Raw genomic sequence first — 26,341 nt, 5'->3', positions numbered from 1 at the left:
TTGGGCTAAACAGGAGCAAAGGCTACCTGATCAACATTGCATTCCTCGAAACAAAACACTTGCAATCTAGATGCAGTCAGCTCATGATTGTTATGCAGTACAATCTGTAAACTCCGCCTATTAAAATAACTGCTTGATCTTTATACTGTAAAATCGCAGTGATATTTAATTATTGATCGTGGGCCACAAATATGGTTATCATGAAAATAATACGATTAATAATCGTGCAGCCCTAATACATATACAGGCTAGTTAGGTGGCTCCTAATGATATACTGTGGTCTTATGAAAGGAAACAATAGTTATGCAACTTTGTAAATTATAAATGGTGTGATACTTCAACATATGCTTTTATGTTACTTTAACTTTAAAACTTATCAAAAAATCGTGATTCAGCTTTAATTATTAATATAAGAGTTTTGATTTTAATATAAACTGAAATGACTTGTAAAGTTAATTTAGTTCAACTTCAAATTTTAACTCTATAAGACCCAAGTGTATTAATATAGTATAGTATAGTATTAATATAGAATATTACCTGTACTGTATGTGTTTTTTGACTCTCAAGTTCTGTTATTGACTTTTTGAATTACCAAGCACCACAGTTTTTTAACTTAATTTTAATATTTAATGTTCATGTTGGACAGTCTGAGGGTGAATAAAGTATGTTCTCCTCTTATTATCCTTACTGAATGCTCATTAACAGAAGAAAAAAAACTGGTTTGACATTTTGTTAGATCCTTTATGTGTTTCATAAGACGTAAATACTGTACAACTGTGAATAACCTCTTGTATTTTAACTGCATCCTGTTGGTTTAAGATAGTAATTAACCATGGTAATGCCTTCAGCACATGCTGTGCTTTTCTTTTGGTATTGTTCTGCAAATGTTTTTGCTCTCTTATAGTAGCCTTAAGTTTTATTAAGGTCTGAGAGCAGGAAATTCAAAAAAGATATTTCATTCCAGTGTGCAATGAAAAATCGATGTTCCTGAATTTAGCACTTCCATCTCATTGCTTCCCTCCTGCTGTCCCCGCTGCTGTTCGAGACTGTGGTAATGAGTGTGGACCTGGGAATTGATTCAGCAGTGCCATAAGTGTGTTTGTATTGGGCAGTTTTGATTGAGTCACACATTACATTATTGCCATTCTTTTTATAACCCAAAGATGGACATTTTCGTTCGGCAGGTTTGAAAATGGATGTAAACCATGATCATAGTTCTTTTCAAACATTGTAAAATGTACTTTAACGGTCTGCTTTAAGGGACAGTTCACTCAAAAACGAAATTTCACTTTTATTTAATTTAATTTTTTTTTGCAAGTCGGAACTTTGAGGCTCAAATCCATTTAAGACATTCACAAGACAAACAAAATTAATACATGTGACTTCTAATGGTACGATTTTACAAAGGAAAAATCTCATAAATAAACTCAATTTGCAGAGACTATGGGTTAATGTAATGAAGTCTTGCCCTGACACTGATGAGATCAATTAAGAGAAAATGCTTTCCTGCCATTGACGATTCCTTATGGCAATCCTTGTTTAAGCCCTAATGTATGTCCTGATAGAGGTATTTACTTTGTGTTTGTTGTAAATATTTTTTGACTCTTAGAGTGGTAGCCGTTGACACTTGCATTTCATGAATATTTGAGGACCAAATTAGGGCTGTGCACTTAATTGAAATCATATCAAAATCACGATTTGAATGCGTGCGATTTTTAAAATCGACTTACAGCACTTTTTTTTTTTGTGTGTGCTCCAATCCCAAAGGATACTTCTCCTGCAGTATGCTATTGAACCAGTCACAATGCAGTGTGCCTAAACAGAGCACAAGAACAGGAGACAGAGCTTAATGACAAATAGTCTGCAACGCATAAACTGTGATGATGAGTTTAGTACAGGAGGACCTGGTGTCCAAAAAAAAGTCAATGTCTGTGTTGTGGGATTACTTTGGATACAGAAAGGCTGATGTATCGCAGAACCAGGTAATTAGTCACATATTCTAAGGGGGCTTTCACACCTGTGGATTGATTCTTTTGTTCCCAAACAGAGATTCAAATTGTTACAATGTTGCGTTTTGTGCTTGGTGTGGTTCACTTTCACGCGGCAAAGTTTCTAAACTCACCAAAATAGTTAAAACAATAGCTCCTGGGGTGTATTTGGCACTCTCCCGAAATGTTTATAGTCAGGTGTGAGAAAAACTGTCTTCACATTGGTCAGAGTGTCACGGTTTATTTCTTCCTGCTCAGCTGTCTTGTGTCCTTATTTTAATTTATGACGATGAGCAATAAGACATTATAAACAAAAAGCTGTGCTTTAATTATGACACTCACTTACAGATTTACCAAATATAAATCAGAGGTAAGATTTTCTTATACATAGCCGTTGGCTAGAATTATGCATTATATGCTTTAGATTAAAGAGAGAAATAAGAGATAAACCAAGACTGTTGTTTGGTCAATTTTCCTAATTTATAAACAGCTCTCGTTAATAATTCAGCTTGCTTTCACTTTTGTATTTGAAATGTAATGCAAATTTATCGGTAGGAATGACATCCCGCCCTATTCATAATTCTCTCTTTATATAGCCATATATATGCATATTACATTTTCATAATACACTGTGATACAGCCTGGTTCGGATCGTGTTGCTTTCTCACTACAATCGATCCGCTTCAGTCTGAGTTCGTTTCAATCGAGCTGAGACCACCTCATTCAGGCAATCTTGAACCGATTGTTTTAGTGCGGATGCGAGCGCAATTGCAGTTCATATATGCCAAATGAACTGCACTAACTGGGGAAACGCACCAGTTTCTGAAACAAAAGTCTGAGTCTGAAAGCACCCTAAAAGCGTGTGGCTTCCTTCACCATTTTTAACACGCTTTGCGCTCACGCTGTTGTTTATTGTAAATAGACGACCTTGAACTGTTTTTTTTTTTTTTTTTCAGATGATGACAAACTAACAAAACATTGCTGCAGCTCTGAGCAAGTTTTATTTATGGAGAGAATTAAAAAGAACTGCAGTGTTTGGGTGTTTTGTTTTTATCTGAGGTAATTACTATATATGAATATGTGTAAATTCCATACAAACTATGAAGCTGATCGGTCAGTTCTTGTTAGCATGAGTGACTCACGATAATGTTTTAGATTTCCAATTTGGTGCGCCTGGATTGCGCTTGTGTGCCTCTCAATATGCAGCCAAGCCATGCTTCAACATTGGAAATAACAAACTTGTGCGCAGGTCAATCGGTGCTTTTAAAAATACTATTGGTTGAGTTTAGGGAAGGAGGAGGGTGCGTCGATCAGACAGTCAGTCAAACAGTCAGTCAACAGCCGCCTCTGGTGGATTTACACGAGAACGTAAATGACACTCTTGAGAGAAATTTAAGATCTCAAAAAGTGTACACAGCAGACTCTGGTAGATTCGCGAAAACAAAAACATGCCAAAAATAATAGCTCCTGGGACGTATTTGGCACTCTTTAGAAATGTATATAGCGGTATGTTTTCAGAATGAGCCTGGGTTGCCTATTACACAGCAGCATCACAAAAAGGGCTCTGATCTATAGCATGGCAAAAAGAAATCTGTGAACACAGACATATACACACAACTACTTCTGATATGTAGTCTTACTTGAGTTTGATGAGGCACACATAATGACCCTATTTGTTTTGTCATAGGTCTGTTCTAGAGACAGTGAGAGTGTGAGTTTGTCTTACAATTTGTCTCCCCATTCCCCTTACCTGGTCTTCACTTTCTCCGATTGCCTTTCTCTTCGACGAGGGGCCCACTAAAAAGATTTGTGCATAGAGCCCAAAATTGCTGGCTATGTTCAAACTCATGACAGGTTTCTTTTTTGCCCAAGTCTCACAGCTCTAGACCAAATGCAGCATTTGTGAGCTTTTGAGAGCATTAAAAAAAAAAACAGTTGTTACATGTTGTCTAGACAGGCACAGATGATGAAGGCAGATTATAGATGAATACCATTAATAATGTAAAGCAGGCAAGTTCAGAGTAGTGGGAATAATTTTTGCACAAACAATACTGAACATAGAGACAGTAAGGAGAACTAAAATACACTGAAAACAATTTAACTGAGTGAGAGGCAGGTGAAAATTGTGATGAACTAGTGATAAAGGGGAAACAAATAAAGGAAACTTGAGGTCACTCAATGCATGTTACAAGGGAATAAATGATATTCAATACAGAAAACTTTTTTTTTTTGTTATAATATTTTACATAAGTAAATTAATTAACAAATAGAAGTAGTCTTATGTGGCATGGTGGCGCAGTGGTTAGCACTCACAGAAAAAAGGTTGCTGATTCGAGTCCCGGCTGGGTCAGTTGGCATTTCTGTGCAGAAGTGTAGTTTGCATGTTCTCCCTGTGTTTGCGTGGGTTTCCTCAGTGTGTTCTAATTTCCCCCACAGTACAAATATACAGTATACGCTATAGGTGAATTGAATAAATGACATTGTCCGTAGTGTTTGAGTGCGTGTGCTATTTAGGGTATTGTTATATAGACTAAGGAATCAGAATGTTAAAATAGACAAAAAAAACTCCCCTTTCAAAGATTATCTACAAATTTATTAAGCAATAATCACGGCAGAGCGACGACCGTCACATTTTTAAGTGCACTTGAAATATTTTCACTGTGTTCTGATGTTTTTGCAAGCGCTGTTGCAGTATAGATGAATTGAATAAACAACCTCGTCTGTAGTGTATGAGCGCCTGGGTGAATGAGTGTGTATGGGTGTTTCCTGATACTGGATTACGGCTGGAAGGGCATCTGCCATGTAAAACATATGCTGAAATAGTTGGTGGTTCACTCCGTTGTGGGGACTTCTGAAAGAGAGACTAATCTGAAGGAAAATTAATGAAAGTATTAAAAGTCTTGGTATGGATGACACTTCTGTAGTCATAGCTTATACTTTAAGTGGCTTAATTGGTTGCTGCCTGAAGGTTACCAGAGAACCTTTGCATGACCTTATTAATATTCATGCATTATGCTTTAATTTCGCATCTGGGCGTTTATGCGTTCAGAGGCAAGAAATTAGTTTAAATGAGCACCACTTTTTTTTTTTTTGCACAGCATCAAGCCATTAACATTTTGATAGATCAAAACGCATAAACTGAATCCTACAGTAGCTACAGTTTGAGGACAGTGTTTTTGAGAATAATGATGTAATAAGATAAAGTGACTGCATCTGTGCACTATGTTTTACAAAATTGAACTTCTCTCTGTTTTGAACTTCTGTCTCGATGCTTTTGAGGGACTTTTTTGATGTTTTGATGCAGACTGCAGTTTCAACTTCCTCAGTAAGTTTTCAAAACGTTTCATCCTGCTCTTCTTGCAAAACATGAAGTCTGCCGCCATCCAGTTTCCTCCTGTGCACGGCTCTGAGTCTTTGTGGAGGGTGACAGAAACAGCTAATGCAGAAAATCTGCCATGGTCTGCTGTCCCCATTAAATTTGCAGGATTCGTCTTCAAAGTGTGAGGGAGGTTTACTTTCTTAGAAGGCTCTTTTTTTTTGTTTCAGCCTGTGTGTGTGTGTGTGTGTGTGTGTGTGTGTGTGTGTGTGTGTGTGTGTGTGTGTGTGTGTGTGTGTGTGTGTGTGTGTGTGTGTGTGTGTGTAATAAAAATGCACGTTTTACCCTAAGGTCATGTGTTTGCTTTAGTTTCAAGATGCCAGATTTTCGCTATTTTCTAGTTCAGTTTTCAGTTTTGTTTTGATTAAGACTCGCTTACTAAAACAGGAAAAGTATGTCTGGTTGACAGTAAAACAACCTGCCATGATTTGCTTTGATGTGTTTAGGGGTGAGTTTATCTGAAATTAGGGATGCATTAATATAATTTTTTTTTTTTGGAAACGTTCCGATCTTTATACCAAAATTTGGAGTACCTATCGATACAGATCCAATCTGGTGCGAAACTCAAATAATATATCTTCTTTAGTAAAAATAACAGACCTATAGGCCTATACATGACAGACGGCAAAATCAAACTAAAAACATGATGCTTGCTGTAAACTAAGCTGCATTATTAAAGCATTTGTTGATGACATTGATCTGTTGTGGTCTAGCTTGTGTTTCCTATTTTAATATTAAGATTTTTCTTTGAAATCTGCAGTAGGCTACAGCTATTGACAGTAGTCGTTGGTAAAATAATCAGCCTTTTAGTAAAGCCAGATATTTTCCTGTAGGTTTGACGTAGACTAAACAAAACTTTGACTTAATAATCCCTCGCCATATCTCAAGAGTGGTCTTGTTTTAAATGATGAAACAGGTTTGTGGTGTTGCCTGCTTTTGATGCACGAGTCGTCTGCGCAGTTTGCGGTGCACGTTACTCTGTTTTGTGTCAGATAGCAAAAAACTAAGTAGCTCATGAAGTCTAGTGACGTTTCTTGTCAACGATGTCTGTGACTCTGACCTTTTTTTACCTTATTTCTTTCTTACTCCTTTCAGTGCAACTAACACTGTATGGCTGTAAACTTGTAAGGCGTGCAGCATCCGGAAGGGCAGGCTGCAAAATGCTTGCGCAACGTTACGCATAGTGCGTAAATATTATCGAGCAATTATCGAACTGTCAATATCGTTTTATCGAAAAAAATTATATCGTGATAATTATCGATATCGAATTATCGCCCAGCTCTACATGTGAATATTCATCTGTGCTTCACATTAAACTGAAGAATGGCTTCAGAACATTTGGCATGTAGGTGGAGCTGCACGATTCTGGCTAAAACGAGAATCATGATTTTTTTGCTTAAAAAAAATAATGATTTTCTCACGATTCTGTAGATATAAAATAAAGGTTAATATGAGTGGGCTATTATTATTGTTATTTCTCAAACAAACAGTAAAAAATATTATGCAAAAATATTAGAATAATATTATGTGTGGGTCTACTGTTGGGTTAAATGCTAAATTTTGTATTGGAATGACTTGGAATGGTGGACTTGAACAGACATTAAATTGGCTCTGGGCATTAATGCACAGGAAAGTGATGACATGAGAATACAACTATTCATAATTCTGATGTTGAATTATCATGTTTGAGATATATGCTTGTAATCTGTCATTGACAACATTATTAGACCAATTTTTTTCTACTGGTAAAATCAGATTCCCTATTGCATTATATTCAACATTATAGGCTGGTGTTATACTGACACTCTTAAATGCACAACACTTTGTGTTCGCTAAGAAAGAAAAAAACACATCAAATGCTTGTCGCAATCATAACTTTATAATGCAATTTGATTATTTTAATGATGTGCATGCTTTCGGTTTCATTTTCACTGCTAAGTGTGGTTCATATTTCTTGCGCGGCCTACAAACGATCACTCTGTTCCACAACCTGAATGTGGTTTACAATTTTATTACCTGCTATTCACAGCCTATGCAGGTTCTGTTCACTAAAGTAGACTTTATTTACATGCACCGCCCGCCCTCTCTGTGGTAACAGGTTACGGTCAGCTCACGTTGCGTGTGATTTCACGGCCGCGAATACATCAATACATGAAGACAGAAATGGCATTTTTGGGTGAATTATACCTTGTTAGTACAGTATTTGACTCTTTCAACACCATCGGTGTCCACGTGCTGAACAACGTATGTAAAACAATGTGAAGGTTTGTGCGGCTGCCTCTTGAACTTAAAAATATGATTGGCAGAATCGTAGAAATGCTGGATTAAGATTGTCTAGGGGTCGAATCGAGATTGCGATATTTTTTCGATTAATTGTGCAGCTTTAATAGTAGACCTACAGGTACATGACTTTCTAGTGCCTTATAATAGGCTAGCTTCATGGCTTAGTTGGATTATAAACACAGAATATAGCACACGCGCAAGATCAATTTCGGATCGGTACCAGCTAGCCGATCCAGCAAAAATATGCGGTATTGAACCAATATCCGATCCAAGTATCGAGATCGGTGCATCCCTACCTGAAATACATGTGGGTGTTTATGAATACTGTATGTACTGTTATGCAAACTGCACCAAATTCAAAACATTCTCCAGATGATAATGTTATAAACAATGTTATAACATATGCAAGATTCATCCTTGTCCAAATGTCTGTGCAATTTCTTTCCAATAGTTTAAGGTAAACGAAAAGTAAGGCCCAATCCAAATTCTATTTTTGTACCCCTACCCCTTCATCTTCCCCTTGGCCCTTAAAACCAAGAGTAAAGGGGAAGGGCTTCAAAATTTACCCCTAAGAATTGGGACAGCACTACAGCACCTGCCTATGTCATTATATTAGGGATGGGAAGATTAACCGATATGTATCGATACGCGGTCATGCGCGTGCACGATGCGAGTGCATCGGTTGAGCAGCAGAGGATGAATGAAATTTTGGAAGCAAATCGAGATGCATCGGTTTTTGCGAGATGCATCGATTTTTCCGAGATACAGCTTATATTTTTAATATAGAATGTATTTTTTATTTATTAACAAGTGTTGTCAACCTGTTTTTGGCGCATAATTTAATCGACCTACATAAAGTAAGCCTTAGCAACGGATTTGCGGATGTGCACACACTACAACTCAGTGTATCAGGTGTGCGGATGAAGCTAGTGGAGCGCCCTCAGAAAGCGCGAGAAGCAAAACAAACATTTTATTCCCCACTGAGTTTTAAATCTAAAGTATGGCAAGCAACATTATGGATTTAAGGATGGACGACATGACAGGACAGATGCAATTTGCAAAATGTGCCGCGCATCTGTAAAATACGCGGGCAGTACGAGTAATCTGATATCTCACTTGAAGCGGCGCCACGGTGTTGTTGTGAAAGCATCTTCCAGTGTTTCTGCATCCCCGGCTTTCGTACTGCTTCAACCAGCTCCAAAAGTGGTGAGAAAAGCATTGCAAGTTTTTTTTTCCATGCGCAACAGTTCTGCTCGCTCTACGCCAATAACGAATGCTATTGCATTGTTCATCTGCAAAGATATTCAGCCTAGTGTCACGGAGAACGAAGGTTTTAAACACCTCCTCCTGTTAATTTTTATTTAATAATAATAATAATAATATTAATAATAATAATGATAAAAATAATTGGGTGTCACGGTGGCACAGTGGGTAGTTTGACCACCTCACAGCAAGAAGATTGCTGGTTTGTTATATTTTTATTAGCCTGTTGTTTACAGTGACAGTGATGTTTCAAAGCAGCATAACACTGCTAGTTCACCTTAAGTTTTGAATAATCAGTGGCAAAATATATCTTTGTAAAACTTGTTTTCATAGTTGAAAAGTTAAATCACAATTCTTGTTGTGCAATGCTAAATTTATTTATGTTGAAAGAGTGCAAATATATACATATTTTTTTAATATATATTGCACTTATACATTCTGTTTATCTTGAAAATACTTAAATAATATGTGCTATATGTTCTAAAATGGCCCTCTACTGTAAACTGACACTCTGGCTCTGAGAGAAGAGCCAGTTTGTAAAAAAAAGTCTTGGTTTTGCTTGGTTTATAAATAATCAAACTCATTCAATGGCACAGCATCCTCTTTCACATCATCTCATAAACTTGATCTAATTAGTTAGTGCTGAAATATCGCATCGTATCGTGATATGGGTGTGAATCGTATCGTGTTGCATCGCAATATGTCACAAATGTATCGCTAATATATCGGATCGTATTCTTTGAATCGAGATGCGTATCGGATCGGCATTATAGCTTAGATGCCCAACCCTACATTATATGTCCTCGTGAGCTCTTGTTTCATATGAGATCAGACGATTGCGACTTCTGTAGTGATTCCAGCTGCTTTATTTTTTAGTATTTATCTTCAGAAAATCACTGAAGGCATATATTATGTTATCATAACGATCTAATGTGGCAATAAGATCGTAACTATACTGCGCATTTACACATTGGCCATATTCATCTATGTAAACACACTAAAAACAACATTAATATTATAGCAGACACTGTAAAAAGCTCATTCCCAGCCACTAAGCTTTTCTGACAGGGCATTTCAGTGTCATCGAGTGACAGAATGTTGTGGAACTGCTGTACAGGAGTTATGATTAGGGATTGTAAATTTAGCAGTTTTTTATTTTAGCGTTTTTTTTTTAAGCATGACGGTGAAACACAAACGCGGTTATGAATATATTGAAACATATACATGTTTTTGTAAAAATAAGTAATATTGACAAAAAATACTAGTTTGTGGATCTCCTTACTTCCGGGTGCAGCTATACTACCATTGGTATTGTAGGAAATTTTATTACCTCTTGTTTTTGAGTGTGGTTCTGAAAAATCTTCATTAGAAGGGCTATCTACCCCTTGCCATTAGCCCTACACCTTCTAGCTAAAGAGAATTGGGACACTCCTACCCTTTCACAGGAACACACAAAACGAGAGGAAGGGGTAAGGGGAAGGTCTAAGGGGTAGAATTGGGATTGGGAGTGTTTTGCACTGCTGTCTTGACTAAATGTATTGCAATACCTGTCATTTTTTGCACCCAAGGTATAGCTTGCTTTTTTAAAAAGGTGAATTTAGGATTCAGGAAATTGAAGTAACATAGGACATTCTGACACTTTACTAACACTTCCATTTATATGTGTGACAGAAATGCATCTTCATCCAAGACAAACCGTCAAACACATCAAAGCTACCATAGGAATGTCAAAGCAATGACTTTCTTATTGACATCTGGCAGTATCCAGAAAAGAGAAGGCCATTGCCATAAATTATAACGTCCCAACAGGACATGTTTACAAGCGAATATTATGATGATTTATTCTTGAGCTCGTAGTAGCCTCCGAATGTGAAACGCAGGAATGGAAGATCTGCCGTGAAGCACAGAGTGTGTGTCTGTGTGAGGATCAGCAGGCTTTCATCAGTACACATCAAGTCCGGTTTATCCTGCTCTAATCTCTTAACAGTCTGTGAGGATGTTCCAGCACTGGCGGAGTTTGTGTCCCGCTCGGATCTTGAGATCATGTAATATAGCACACTGATGGGGTATAAGCCAGTAAGCCACTTATTAAGCTTTGAATAATTATGTGATATCATCACTTCGGTCGCATTTGACACAACCTGACGTTATCCATTTGATTCAAATCCAGAGCTTGCTAGATAATGAGGTGAGCGATTATGCAACTGTTTGGAAAAGAAGAATGAAAAAAAAAACAGCAGGGGTAAATCCTGCTGTCATCTGGTACTGCAAACAGATTATTCGAAAACTGCAGCCAAGGTGTTTTTATAAAGTCCAGCAGAGATTTACATTCACAATTTCCAATGATGTGGATTTATTTGTATGAATTTAGTTTGCACAATGACAACCCAATTTTGGCTTGAATTGATTGATGTCGGCTGTGATTTATAAATGACGATCAGAGCTGAGAGGCAAGAATTAATCATTTCAACTCATGAAGTGTGATAGTGGATGACAACCAATAGCACGTCTTGGATGCTTCAATATCCTGAACACATAATACATTGCAAACGTTTTATATTTTCAATGATGCTGAACTATTAGAACACAAAAGCTGTTGTGTGCACAGCTGACATGACAAAAGATAATCAATGGTATTGGTGCCGTTTTGCATTTATTGGTGCAATTTATTTCTGTTTTTGTGAGGACAGTTAAGTTTAGCAATGACTTAAGCATCCTATTCTCACCAAAGCTGCATGTATTTGAGAAAAATATATTAAATCAGTAATATTGCGAAATATTTCAACTAGATTTGGTATTTTAATATTTTAAAAAAGGCTTATGTTTCTGTGATGGTGATGCTCAGTGTTACATTTTTCAGAAATATGGATGCACATGACATTATTGGTCTGGCTATAGACAAATTACCAGTTTGTAACATTCAGGATGTGCGCGTATAGCGAGGTTGCAGAAAAAAAAAACATGAGCATTAGCATTTACAGCAATGGAAATGACATCCGATGTGGTATCGATTTTGTTGTTGTCTTTGAAATAAGTTATACTGATTGCATAATATATATATTATTTAATTAATGTTCTTAGCATATTATAACAGCTTTTTACCCAGTGATAAGCACAGTTATTCTGCAAAATTAACGTTAAAGTAAGCGGCGTTCGTCTGACAGGTCCATTTGCGAGAGCACCCTCCCAATGGATATTGGATAAGACGAATTGGCGAAGCATCCAGCCCGAAATATACAACTCTCATTGAAACTCCAAGTGATTTTACAAGAGAAGTTAAAGGCCTAAAAGTCTTTGGATGCCTGCAATTTTGTTCTGCATGGTCATGTGCAAGAAATAATGTTCCATGATTACCAAATTCAAAACTTTGTAGTGCTAAAACCGAGGTTCTGCCTAGCCAAAGACAAGGAAAGACGACAGAGCTATACAAGGCCTGAGTAATCATCAACAAGCAAATCAATTGCATTCTGACAGTGAATGAACATGTTTACATTTCATTCTAAGCATTCAGTGTCCGCAGTTTAGTGAAACATATTTAACTGTTTTTGAAATCTACGATCAAAACTGAGAACTGCAGAGTCAAGCATTTCTAATTAGGTTGTCACTTCATTCAGCTCCCTTTTAGTCAAAGGTGCCTGCGGTGACATTAAAAGCAGTGTGGTGTATTGTAAAAGTTAAGTTTTCTATTTTTGGACTTTCAACTTTGGCATCCTTCCGCACAACACGACATGTTTGCGATTGCCGGTCTTTTTTAGCAACCTGGAACCCGTGTGACGTTGTGTGTGATGTAGGTTGGTAACTCCTCTATTAAATGAGTACCTGGTGATGTTGCTTGATTCTCACACTGTTCAACCTACATACTGTAATATTCAGATTTATTAAAGGCAATTTTTGCAATATTTAAAATTGTATGTTAAGTATATATATAGAGTTGAAATCAGAATTATTAGACCCCTTTGTATTTTTTTCTTTTTTAAATATTTCCCAAATGATGTTAGGAAATGGGCAGATTTGGCCAGGATGCCAGGGTTAAACCCCTACTCTTTTCGAAGGACATCCTGGGATTTTTAACGACCACAGAGAGTCATGACCTCGGTTAAACATCTCATCCAAAAGATGGCACTTACTGAGCAGTATAGCGTCCCTATCACTATGCTGGGGAATTAGGATGCACACAGACTGCAGGTTTAGCGCCCCCTGCTGGCCTCACTTACACCACTTCCGGCAGCAACCTAGCTTTCCCATGTGGTCTCCCATCTAGATACTGACCAGGTGCAGCCCTGCTTAGCTTCAGTGAGCAACCATGTGAGAGTTGCAGAGAGCTAACTGCCGGCGAAATTCTACAGAACAAACCATCGTTATACAATAACTTGCCTAATTACCCTAACCTATGGAAAACCTAATTAATTAACTTAATTAACCTAGTTAATTATTTACAGTAAATGTCACTTTAAGCAGAAGTGTCTTGAAAAATATCTAGTCAAATATTACTATTATCACAACAAAGATAAAATAAATCAGTTATTAGAAATGAGTTCTTAAAACTATTATGATCAGAAATGTGTTGAAAAAAATCTCTCTGTTAAACAGAAATTGGGAAAAAAAAATAAACATGGGGCTAATAATTCGGTGTGTGCATGTTTGTGTGTAATGTCATATATTTCTGTAGTATTGGCTGATCAGCTGTGTTCTCAATTTTGCAGCCAGTTTGTGTACAAGAGAACGCCTGATTGGCACTGTCTGAAGTAATTTGGGAACAACATCTTCTTAAATTTAACGCCAATGTTGACTGCAACTCCTTCTGTTCAAAATATAGACCAACTTTATTTTGCATTCTTTCTTCAATGCTGGAAAAGTTGCGTGAGCAAATGTTTTATTTGACTCGCATCCAAATGAATTTAACAGTTAGTTACACTTCCTCATGTCTTTCCAATCCCCTGAGATCATCATTCATCTTTACAACACAATTGAATATATTTTAAAAGAAATCCTAGAGCTGTTTAGGTGAAATAACCCTTTAAATTTAAGGTAGCATAAACCAAAGGAACTACACTACCGCTACACTGTTAAGGATTTTTATAAATGACACATTATTTAATTGTAATATGAACTGTATTTTACTGTAGGATAGTTATGCGCTTTTACTGTATTGCAGTAACAGTAAATGTAGTTGCATTTTAAAAATTACTGTATTTTGCAGTTATGATAATATACATACAATTTTGTAAATGCATATACTGTATGACAAATGGTATTGTAAATGTAAATATATTATTTTTGCAGTATTTGATTTACAGTAATTGATTTACTGGCGAACTGCTGCCTGTTACTTTAGATTCTACAGGAAATTGTTAACAGTGTACTTACAAAACAAATAACTTTATAACAAAAATGTGTGCACACATTTTACATTTTACCACACTTGGTAAAATTACCACAATTACCACACTTGGTTCCACATTATTGGTAATTATCTTACCAATTTATTCTATTTTTTATATTTATATTTTTTATATTGATATTTTTTATAAAATGTATTATATTGCACTAATTTAGGTAACAAAGTTCCAACAATGGTGTATTAGCCTAATATCTGGCCCACATTTTTATTTTAATCATTCGCTCCTGTGTACGAGTTACATGCATCCCTGATTATGGTCTTTATTAAAAGATTGTGTCACGCAAGTTTTGTACATCTGGCCAAGTATGGCACCACATTTGCCAATATTGCATAAAAATGCTTAATTAAAATGCCAATATGCTCATAAATTGTATAAATAAGTGTAAAAAAGTATGCACACAACTTAAGATAAACATTTTATTCAATAAGAAAAAAAAATCCATAATCTATAATGGAAACACGTTTACCAATTAAATTCCAGCATGTGCATCACAAATGTCCTGTGATTTTTTTTTTTATCTGATCATGTGATAACTAAAATGGGTGTGGTGGGATGGCATTAATAGATATTCTCAAATTTCTTGATCATTCTTCAATCTCTTAACCAAAGATCACTGTCAACGTGGTCTAATATTATTACCTCTCAGAACTGTCTTAAGCAGCTGTGCTTCCAAACATTGGTCTCACACCTCCAAAAGCCACCATGCATTCATTGCTTTAAATTTTTTTCTAAGGCACAGGTGACTTATTATATTAGAAAAACAACCCACAGTGGCTTTTCCTATAGCAAATCAATTTACATTGTTTTCCTTTTAATGTATGCTGTCAGTTTATCACTTATTTATAAGTGACGATTTTGTTCTATTTGACTCATTGGATGCAAATGATCCTTTAACTGCAAACGTGGTATGCAATGTTTTAGTTTTGCACAAAAATCTAATTAGCATCTTTTGAAGGAAAATAGCTATTGTTTCTGTAGCTTATCAATACTGCCATACAAAGGCAAAGTGCAGTATCTACACAAACACTAAACCTGAACAAAATGCATTCAAGGTTTTTTAGACCAGATTGAGTTACTCCATATTTGACACTACTTTTTTTCCTGAAATGGTACAAAAGTGAACCAGGAGACTGTCACAATGCAGAAGTGACGTCATAAAAGCTAATTCAGTCTTAACTCCATTTTAACCAAATATAGTTGCTGCACTTTGCTTTCATAGAGCAGAATACCACTAGAAATTAATAAAAATATATTTCCATACACACAATATCACTTGATATTTAACAGTAGCTTCACTGTAGTCATCTTGTTTATATTATATTATATTATATTATATTATATTATATTATATTATATTATATTATATTATATTATATTATATTATATTATATTATATTATATTATATTATATTATATCTTATTATATTATATCTTATTATATTATATTATATTATATTATATTATATTATATTATATTATATTATATTATATTATATTATATTATATTATGTTATATTATATTATATTATATTATATTATATTATATTATATTATATTATGTTATATTATATTATATTAAGGTTTTTACCAGTACTGGGTTGCGGCTGGAAAGGGCATCCGCTGCATAAACCATATGCCAGAATAGTTGGCCATTCATTCTGCTGTGGAGAATGAATGAATACTATATTAAGGGTATCTTGACTGAAGTTTACCCTTAAATTGTTACTTAAGCCTAAATGTAAACATAGATAAAACATGCAGAAGTTTTGGGTTTCACAAATATCCGTTGGGAGCATCTAACTGTGTCACCTTTACAGTTGCATGGGTGAATAAATCTGGGTTAGAGTCTTGGCACTTCCAGTTATCTCACACGTGAGAGCAGCAGAAGGGTTTTCCGGTGAGGGGAAGCACACAAGCTTAGGCTCGTCTCTTAGATAGATCCATTGCAGTATCGATCTCATGTCATTTCCAGCCGCAGCTGCTCATTGATGGATGATCCTTTCTGGAAGCTGGGTAATTTACCAGCCTGATCAGTTCAGTGCGCACTGCACAACTATCTCATTCTGTCCTAGAGCCTGCTCACACCATGAAAGATAACAATACAGCAACTATACTGGCGCCTAAACATAAGGATGCTTATGTTTCGCGTATTTGATTTAATATAATTTATTCATTGAGTTCAAATACATAAACAGTTTTCAGACCTGTATGTTGATGTGTTTAGCTGTGTACATTTGCTGACCACCCCCCCTCACTCCCCACCCCTTTGTTTGTGATGGCCTTTATTGGACTGTTTTAATTTATGAGATGCGAAAGTGAATGCTAAAAAAGAGATGGAGCGAGATTATTGTTATACTGCAAGATCATTCAGTAAACATTTTTTTTTTTCATTTGAACAAACCCAGAGTAAATTATTTGCCAAATTATTTCCTGAAAATTCTGATACTATATTTTGTTTATTATAAGCATGACTGACATTATGTTGCCTGTTGCATGGTGGCGTTTCTGGTTGAATTTACTATATTTATTGTTATTTTTTATTCAGCAGCTAAACAGATTTATTCTGATAGTGATTTCAGTTATATTGTCTGTTTATGTTCTCATGAGTGTGCTGTGACCCCCTTTTTAGCCAAAAGTATTAGAATGAATGCTTGAATTTGTAGTTTCAGTTGGCATACAATTTTTGTTTATTTCCATTTTAAAATGGTGTAATTTACTCTGTAAATACTATGCTTTAATTAACTGTTGCCACAGCTCTTAATTCATTAGCGTTTTGTGTTTACTTACACAATTAGATCTCTGTTTTGACTAGTTTTTATGTTGAAAATGTAACTGTAGTTTAAAAAAGTGTTTTAATTCACATTTTATATACAGTTGAAGTCAGAATTAGTAGCCCCTCTTTGATAATATTTTCAACTAAATCATTTTAACCATTTATACCAAGCAGGTGTGAGCTTACAGTAGCTCTGTTTACTGTTAGAATTTCAAAAAAATGTTATCGCTTGAGTTAAGATTATATTAATTTAATTTTATGGTACAGCAACAACAAAACCTGACCTTAAAACAAGAAAAATGTTTACTGTTGTTACAAAATTGAAATTTTAGTTAGTTGTGCAGGGTGATTTCTGTGGTATTTGCAATAAAAAATACATCCAAGCTGTTTTTGCAATTTTTATTTTTAAATCGAAGCAACTTAAATCCAAGTCTATTTTATCTTAGTCATCAATAAAACTGCAAATAAAACAAGAATCAGAATTATTCAGCTGTTTTTTTTTACTGCAAATACATTTTAAGTACTTTAGTAATTTATAGTAAAGGAAAATGTTTAGGAATGAGCATTATATTGTATATAAATTTACAACTCTTCATTAATGAATTAAACTACATAATGTAGTATCATTAGTAACTACCATAAACCAATAGTAATTACCATAGTATACTTTAGCCTTTACTACAGTAAAGCATATATGTGTAGACTTCCTCTTCCTCAGTCATCTTTCCATCAAGGAAATTTCTTGTGTTAGCATAATTGTTTGGCAACATCACTGACCAGAGTGAGAGGTGGCAGTAACGCACCAAAACGTTTGTTGTCGACCACTAAAAAACAGGAAGAAGAAATCGTCATTTTTGACGTCATGTGGCTTTATTTTCATCGGCTAGTCACCGGCCTCACAGCTCCTTTTGTAGATGCTACTGCGCTACTTGACAAAAAAAAAAAGCTTAGCTACTGAAAAGTTATTTGATTTTGAAAGCAACGACGTTACCGCCACGCTACTGAGAAATGTAGTTATAGCAGATTAGCACCGCTTTAAAGAGCCCATATTATGGGTTTTTGAAAATCCCCTTCCATGTAGTGTGTAACACAGCTCTAAGTGAAGTGAAGTATCCAGCTAAGGCTTAAATCTGTAAGAGTACAGTGTTTAAAACGGTTGATTCATCTATAAAAGAGTCGACTCATAGTGCTTCAAACGAGTCGCCTTGATAACGAGTCATTAGGTGTTTCGGCATGACGTACTAACGAAACCAAGTTATTCACGTGCACGCGCAAACCCGGGAGATTTGAAACCTGCGGCTCCGCCCTCTGACACAGAAACCCAGACACACACACACACCCACAAACACACACACACACAAACATGCCGGAGTCACACTGCAGATGGATATTATCGAGTCTCTACCCAAAGATAAAACCTCAGCATTATAACCAAGCAGTTGGAAACTACTGGAAACTTCTGGAAACTACATGCTACAAAGAATACTTCATCAGCGTTTGTTAAAGGAAGGATCAGTAAAAAGTAACTTAATGATGGACGTCAGGATGGGTTTCTTCCTCCATTTCTCAAGTGTAAGTACGTGCGATTAAAGTTGTTGCCTCGTTGACTCTAGCTTGCAAATGTATTTAGTTGTGATTTGTTACTTGTAACCACGTGTACTGTATCAGGTTAACTCGCTATTTTCTCATATCGCGTGCAAAGCCATGTTAAAAACCCGACGCGTGCTGCTTTGTTCACGGAGCTCCGTGGAGGAGGAGTAGTGTGCGTGCGTGTGTGTGTGCGTGTGCGCGTGCTGTCGTCCGGAGGTATGTGTGTGTGTTTGTGTGTGTGTGCGCGTGCGTTGTCGTCCGGAGGTGTGTGTGTGTGTGTGTGTGCGCGCGCGCAAGGACGAGGGCAATATATGTGTATGTGTGTGTGCTTATTATAAGCACATTATAAGCATATTATAAGTCTGTAAAATAAACTATTAAAAGTGCTGATAATCATGATAGTAAGTGTTGTATTGTCGTCTTTCAGGTTGTATCTTAGCTTTAATGCGCTTTTTAAATAAATTAAAAAACAAAGCAGCTGCTTGCCATCGCGACAGTATTGAGATCCAATGGACGGCCGATCACTTTCACTCCAAAATGGGGGAATTCAGGGCTGTTGCTGGACGCTGCTGTTGCAATGGAATATTCTATTGAGTGTCGCCTCTTGGTCATTCTAAGCTCTTTGGCGACACAAAACGTTCCATTGCAACAGCCCTGGATTCCGCCATTTTGGAGTGAAAGTGATCGGCCGTCCATTGGATCTCATTACTGTCGCGATGGCAAGCAGCTGCTTTGTTTTCTATTTATTTATTTAAAAAGCGCATTAAAGCTGAGATACAACCTGAAAGACGACAATACAACACTTATTATCACAACCATCAGCACTTTTAATAGTTTATTTTACAGACTTATAATATGCTGTTGTTCTATTGGAGTTTTCATTCCAAAATGGCCACAGCCTCTTGGTCATTCTAAGCTCTTTGGTTAAAGGTACAATGTTAACAAAGTAATAAGTAATGATTTGATAATGATATTATATATATATATATATATATATATATATATATATATATATATATATATATATATATATATATATATATATATATATATATATATATTTAATCTTCTTGTGACCTAAAACTCATGTGGGTCACATCCATCTACTCATATGCATACAAACATCAATAATTAAATAGCTGAAAAAGTATCTGCAGCTCATTAACAAGTTAATTAAATGGTAAATTAAAACACCTTGTACAAGTTTATAATCGCAAAAGTTAACTGAGATAAAGGTCTCATAATACAATTTGAATGCATAAATAAACAAAACATATATATGAATGACAAGGTGACTGTTTATTGTTGTTATTATTATTATTCTTTTTTGCAATAATTAAGTGGGAAGAAAAAACCTAGTGAGATGCCTATACAGCAGTCAGCATATCTAAGCTGTTGAAAGATTGTATTTAATTTTAAGGCAGACTCTCATGTATCCTTTTAAGACTATTCCATAATCCACTTAAAAAAATAATAATAATGTCATGCCAATTTATAACTATCCTACATTTTGTCAAATTAGTGGCTGATTTTTATAAATCATACAATCATATAAATCAAATGATTTAATGTTTATATTTATGTACAATCTTCTCCTGCCCCCCTCCAAGTGTCTATTGAGAATGTAAATCATGCAGAAACAAACACTAACTAATCTCACAGACCCATGCTGTTATGAATAATTAAAGGGTTAGTTCACCCAAATAGGACGATTCTGTTATTAATTACTCACCCTCATGTTGTTCCAAATCCCCGAGGCCTTCGTTCATCTTTAGAACACAAGTGAAGATATTTTCGATGAAATTTGAGAGCTCCCTCATTTGAGAAATCCCTCACAACAGACGGCAAGGGTCCATCAAAGCAACAAATCATTGTCAAACATTCCATGTGCCATCAGTGGTTGATAGCACATAAAGCTACAAGAATACTTTTGTGCACAAAAAACTACTATAACAACTTTGTTCAACTGTTTTTAAGCATCAGTTAATAAAAAGCTCATTCACATCAACACAAGTTGTAAAATTCCTTTGTTTTCTACAGTTATAGTGTCCACTATGTGTTTCTCTTTTGTTTTTTTTATGAGGATTGGAAAAATTCATATCAAGATTAATGTTTAACAGCCTATTTATTGGTTATCAGCAGGGCTTGACATTAACACTAACCCGCCAAATGCGGGTCGTTTTCAGCTGTGGCGGGTTCGACAGACATTCCCACTAGCCACTTTGGCTGGTTGGAAATAATTTTTAAATTGTAGTTTTCTGAAAAGCAGTGTTCCACAATAAAGATGACCCAATATTCATGCAAATGTGATCTTAGAATCGAGAAGCAGCTTGACTGACAAAAATAACTGTTTTCCCGCGAGCAAAAGACAGCAGGTGAAAACCGAATGAGAGGATAACCACTCTTGCTCACAGGTGATGCTATATGCGTGCAAGAGTTAAAAAGCGTGGTCGCGCTCCCGTTTACTTGCGCAAAGCAATCGTGCCTAGAGTAGGGTTGTGACGATGAGGAAATTTTCCCACCGATTAATCGACTTGTGACAACACCGGTAATACCGGTATCATTGTGGGGGTGGGGGTTTCCTCTTTTCCTCTTTTTTTTCTGCTTTTAAATAGCTAATAAATGTGTGCATATTATACTTTCACTTTCAGTTTTGCGGGAATTGCCAATTCAGCATCAATTGTTTGAATGGACGACAGGGAAACTACAAAAAAAAAAAAAATAAATAAATCACTATTATTAAACACAGAACTTTTATTAACAAATCAAAAAAAAAAAAAAACACAACAAAACTATAGCCTGAAAAAACTGTGGAAGTTGTAACCAAACAAATAACAACCATAAAACGTTAATTACGTAGCCTTTGTTAGAATGTTTTTCAAACAAATAAGAAAATATAATAGAAAGATAAATAATCAAATTGCACAAAGTTTAAATAAGATTAAACGAATGAACAAGAAACAAATATAAAAGAAAAACTTACAAAAATGACATTAGGCTACAAAAATGACAGGTAGGAAGTCTTTAAAAAAAAGAAATGAACAAAAGCACTGTAAATTGGCATTTATTATCAGTGTAGTGTACATGTTTTTTTTGCTAGGAAACCTGGCCCATATGTTGACCATCTGTGGCTTAAGTTGCAATCTTGTGGGGCTCACTATGTTACCCATCATGCTGAACACTCTCTCAGATGCGCAGCTTGTTGCGCACACGCAAAGATACTTTTTGGTTAGATTTGCCAACAGGAGGAACATATTTGATTGTCTTTTGTTATCCTACCTGATTGCAATGTCTTAATGTATTAATTAGCCTAATTTATTATATATTAAAAGCTTAGTCCTTATGAACAATCCGTTTATAAAATACATTATTAATGAACCTATAGGCTACTTAAGAATAAACTGAATATGAAGTATGATCCTTGCATAATGATCACAACTAAACAAGCTTGCACTCATTTTATATATAAACTATAAAAAAAAATGAAAGAAATGTTAAGTAATGGAACATTATGTAAAAAATCTAAAGACTACGGGCTAAATAAAAGCACCTCGTCAGAGCTAAACATTACTGCGGTCACCACTCGCGTGTCAATTTACAGCTTCTGTAAAGATCAGACAGCCTATGCAGATCAATCTCAGTAAACAACATGTAGATGTATAAATATTTCGATAAGTATTGTTATGGAATATTTATAACGACATGATCTTGCTTTTGGTAATATCGAAACCGGCTTTGAGATCTCTCTCTCACCAGCGGCAGTTGCACTGCAAGGGCGATATACACTACACAGCATACACTGGCAAGATGTTTTATTTTTAGTTGCCAATTTGCGTGTTGTTCCTATTTAAATGACCTTTTATTCTTTGAACCTCTCTAGTTAATATTGTCTATCGGGTAACACAACCTCTCTTAGAGAAATTGGAGTTCAGTAACATGGTGCGGGTGTACAGGATGACTATTGACCAGCACCGCCCTGTAAGTTTACACACTGCATAGACTGTAGGTCTAAAGCTCTGGTGTGTTATGAATCGCATGTTTTAAATGACAGCGAGACATGCTACATTTAGTTTATTTTGTAAAATATACATTATAACCCAGTACACAGTAAAATAAACATTTTTGAATGCTTGCCTATTGGCAGCGTATATAACTGTTAAGCTTAAATAGGCTAAGCATATTTTTATTAACATTAAGACACATTAATACAAACTAGTTACCCTTTGATTTTTTTCATTTCCGTATATTTTTTATTAAACGAAAAATGCAATGAATTGTTTATTTTGGTTTTCATTTTATAAAAATTATTATAATTATTAGGCGACACAACTTCTACATAATATTGGCTCTGATTGCGTTTTTATACATATTCTACAGATAGACTTTTTGGCTCAAATAAATTTATGCTTGTTAATTTCAGTGCTGGATTTTGACAGCTTTCACAAAGGCTTCAGCTATTCTAACTGTCAGCTAGTACCAGCCTCAGTTTTGCGACTTGACTTGTGTGGCGTCTGTATCAAAGTCTGGATGACAGTGATAGAGAGATGAGATCAGACCTCAGATTCGATGTGTGACCGCACGTCACAGTTACTTTACTGCAATTTTATGGTAACACTTTACAATAAGGTTCATTAGGTAATGCATCTACTAACATGAACTAATCATGAACAACACATGTACAGCATTTATTAATCATAGTTGAACATTTACTAATGCATTATTAACATCCAAGTCCATGCTTGTTAACATTGGTTAATGCACCATGAGTTAACATGAACTAACAATGAACTACTGTATTTTCATTAACTAACGTTAACTAACATGAACAAATACTGTAGTAAATGTATTGTTCACAGTTTGTTCATGTTAGTAAATGCAATAATTAACATTAACTAATGAACCTTATTGTAAAGTGTGACCAATTTTTTTAAGTAATGGATCATCTAAATTAACCTTTCATTTGATTAAAAACTAAAATATTGCCAGACAGACGAAGCAACTTTCGGATTTTGAAGAGAGCGGCTTCAGTGATAAAAGACACACACACACACACACACACGCACACACACACACACACACACATACAGGATACACTCGGCCGATTACCAAACACATAATAATCAAGTGCAAAAAAGAAGAGCTGAACTTTGGAAAAAGTGCTCACTGTGGTTGCTTTGTTTATCTGCAGTTGGCTTATCAATGGCTTGGCATTGCTAAATCACTTTTGTTTTAATAAAAAATAAGATTATTTATTAGTAAACATTGTGAGATGATGGTCACGTGATTTTTAAAATGAGAGTATGCGTTGCATATTTATGGCTATTGATTTTATCTACCCGCCACCCACCCATAGTTAAACATCAAGTAGGTGCGTTGAAGGTGCGTGTATACTTTAGTTGTGTTTCCTCCAGATGCTGCCACCTTTGTCAGGCAAAGTTTGCAGATTGCCTCATTAACGTTTTCAGGTTCTCTTTTTGCATTTGGTTTGAACCCAAAATATTGCCAAACAGGCACTTTTGCATTGCGTTTTGACAGTAAATCGTCCACCATTCTCTTTCTGTATATTCAACTCCTCTTGTTCTCCTCACGTGATAAATGAAATATGACGCATTGTAGATACATGTATGTTCAGATTATAATTATAGTGCATGTTCCTGTCTTAAGTAAATTATTCAAATTATATTTTCCATTTAATTCAAATGAATATTTAATAAAAAAAAAACAAATACTTAAAAAAAATCAAAAACGTGGGGACAGTGTCACGGTGGAAAAGTGATGTCACCGGTGTTGCGTCTTAAAACCGGTAACACCATCAACAACGTCTATCGTCGCAAGCCTAGCCTAGAGGAGACGCAACTGGTGCGATTGATTCTCTCTGAAATATTACAAAAAGTGATGATTGTGCACCCACAGTCCTGCTGCTTTCAAGTGCTTAAGATTTAAAAATACAAATATCCTTTTGTATGCAAGAGCGGTCACTGCTTTCATTTTAATTATTCTCTGAACAGATTATTAACAGGCCTAACATTAACCATGTGCATGCGTACATCCTTTCATTATCACACACACACTGTAAAAAATGCAGGTTTCCACACAATTTATTCATGTTCTCCCAACACAAATCGATTAAGTTAACTTAACACTTTTAACAAATTTATGTGGAATAAACATAAAAAATTAAGTTATTCCAAAGGAATCTTAAGAATTGTGTTGATTCAGCTCATTTTAAATAAGAACAAAAATATTTTTTGAGTGCAGTGTGTTTTTTTACTTGCTTTTTTTTTGCTTACAGGTATTTTTGTTAATATAGTTTAAATATAATTTTTTTATAATAACATTTCTTTAATATAAAATTAACTCCCCGTTTATGTGTAGTAAACTGACGATCTGGTACCTTTAGCCAGGACAGGACAGACTCTGCATACTTTAGATACATGACAATAGTTATTTTTTAGATCTCAATTAAAAAAAAAAAAGTTTAGTTGGATTTAAAAGTGCATGTATATAGCTATATTTTGCTTGTTTTGACATTTAAAATTTGTGGCTAGGATATAATTATTTATTTTTGGTGTGATAATAGATACATTTTATAAATTCTTAAAAATCTTGAGCTCTAAAAAGTCATGTGGTATGAAAACTAATTGCATTGCGACAACCCATTTGCTCACGCTCATTAAGCTAGCTCATACACAACACACACAAAGAGTCAAATGAATGAGGAGGCATGTGAACATAACACATTCGAAATTAGGTAATTTTAGCATGTCAAAGTCAAATTTATGCATATAAAATATGTTTTTCCAACAACAAAAATGTGGCTAGTAAAAATGGCAAGTGGCTAGTTATATTGGAAATACTAGCCCTGGTTATCAGCATCCAAAAGTGTTACCTGTTATCAGTATTACATATTTCCATATTAGTGCATCCATACAATACGCATCATTGTAAAATTCAATTCTAACAATAAAATGAAGAGTAGAAAAATATTATCAGATGCTAGACACCTGTTTTAGACCACAAGCAGAGCATGAGCAGCACGTGTGCAGAGTGTATGGAGAGCAAAATCAACACTCAGGCGTTGGTGGTCTGGTGAAACCTTTCACCAGTATCAGGCAGATAATGTAATCAAGCAGTTAGTTAAGATCACATAGATACATTTAAGCCAAAACAGTACTGATCAAAGCAGGAAAATGTCATTTTTTATATTGTGGATTGTAAAATAGTTAGCGTAGCTGATCGTCATATACTGTATGAATTATAATGCTCATTTAATCAGATGTTGGAGCACCGTCTATTTTTTTCCGGTGTGGAGTCATATTACATGCAGTGCAGTGTCTGAATACATTTTTTCTACATAAAGTCTAGTGTAACCTTCCCCAAAGTCTACGCGAAATTTTCACCACGACAAACATTATAAATCAGGTTATTTCAGAACAGCAATATCAATCACACCTCTGCTCAACAAGCACCTGATGTGAAATATCACTTAATCTGTGTGGAAGAGATGTTCAGAAGTCACATGTCAAAGTTAAATGTGTTGAAGTATTCAGGTTTGTTCAAATCCCTCACCTTAGTTTTGAGCAATAAAAGTAATAATAATCCTATTTAGACTTGCCCTTTATGCAGTGCATGTGGCATTGGCTGTCAGACTGACAGACGGCTCTGT

The 26,341-nt window shown here is 35.4% G+C and overlaps 2 protein-coding genes across 19 annotated transcripts in view; both read left to right on the top strand.

Annotated features, from left to right (window-relative positions):
* marchf8 (membrane-associated ring finger (C3HC4) 8) overlaps positions 1-26,341 on the top strand; it is a 259,237-nt gene that overhangs the window by 28,669 nt on the left and 204,227 nt on the right. The gene's annotated exons all lie outside the window — the stretch shown is intronic.
* vdac2 (voltage-dependent anion channel 2) overlaps positions 9,225-26,341 on the top strand; it is a 259,631-nt gene continuing 242,514 nt past the window's right edge. The window contains exon 1 of the mRNA XM_073919315.1: positions 9,225-9,709. The gene's annotated coding sequence lies outside the window, so the exon portion shown is untranslated. The remainder of the gene's footprint in view (positions 9,710-26,341) is intronic.

Source organism: Danio rerio, chromosome 13 (assembly GCF_049306965.1).
Source record: "Danio rerio strain Tuebingen ecotype United States chromosome 13, GRCz12tu, whole genome shotgun sequence".
NCBI classification, from domain to species: Eukaryota; Metazoa; Chordata; class Actinopteri; order Cypriniformes; family Danionidae; genus Danio; species Danio rerio.
Note: the sequence above shows the minus strand (reverse complement) of the source record. Positions and strands in the feature narration are given on the sequence as shown.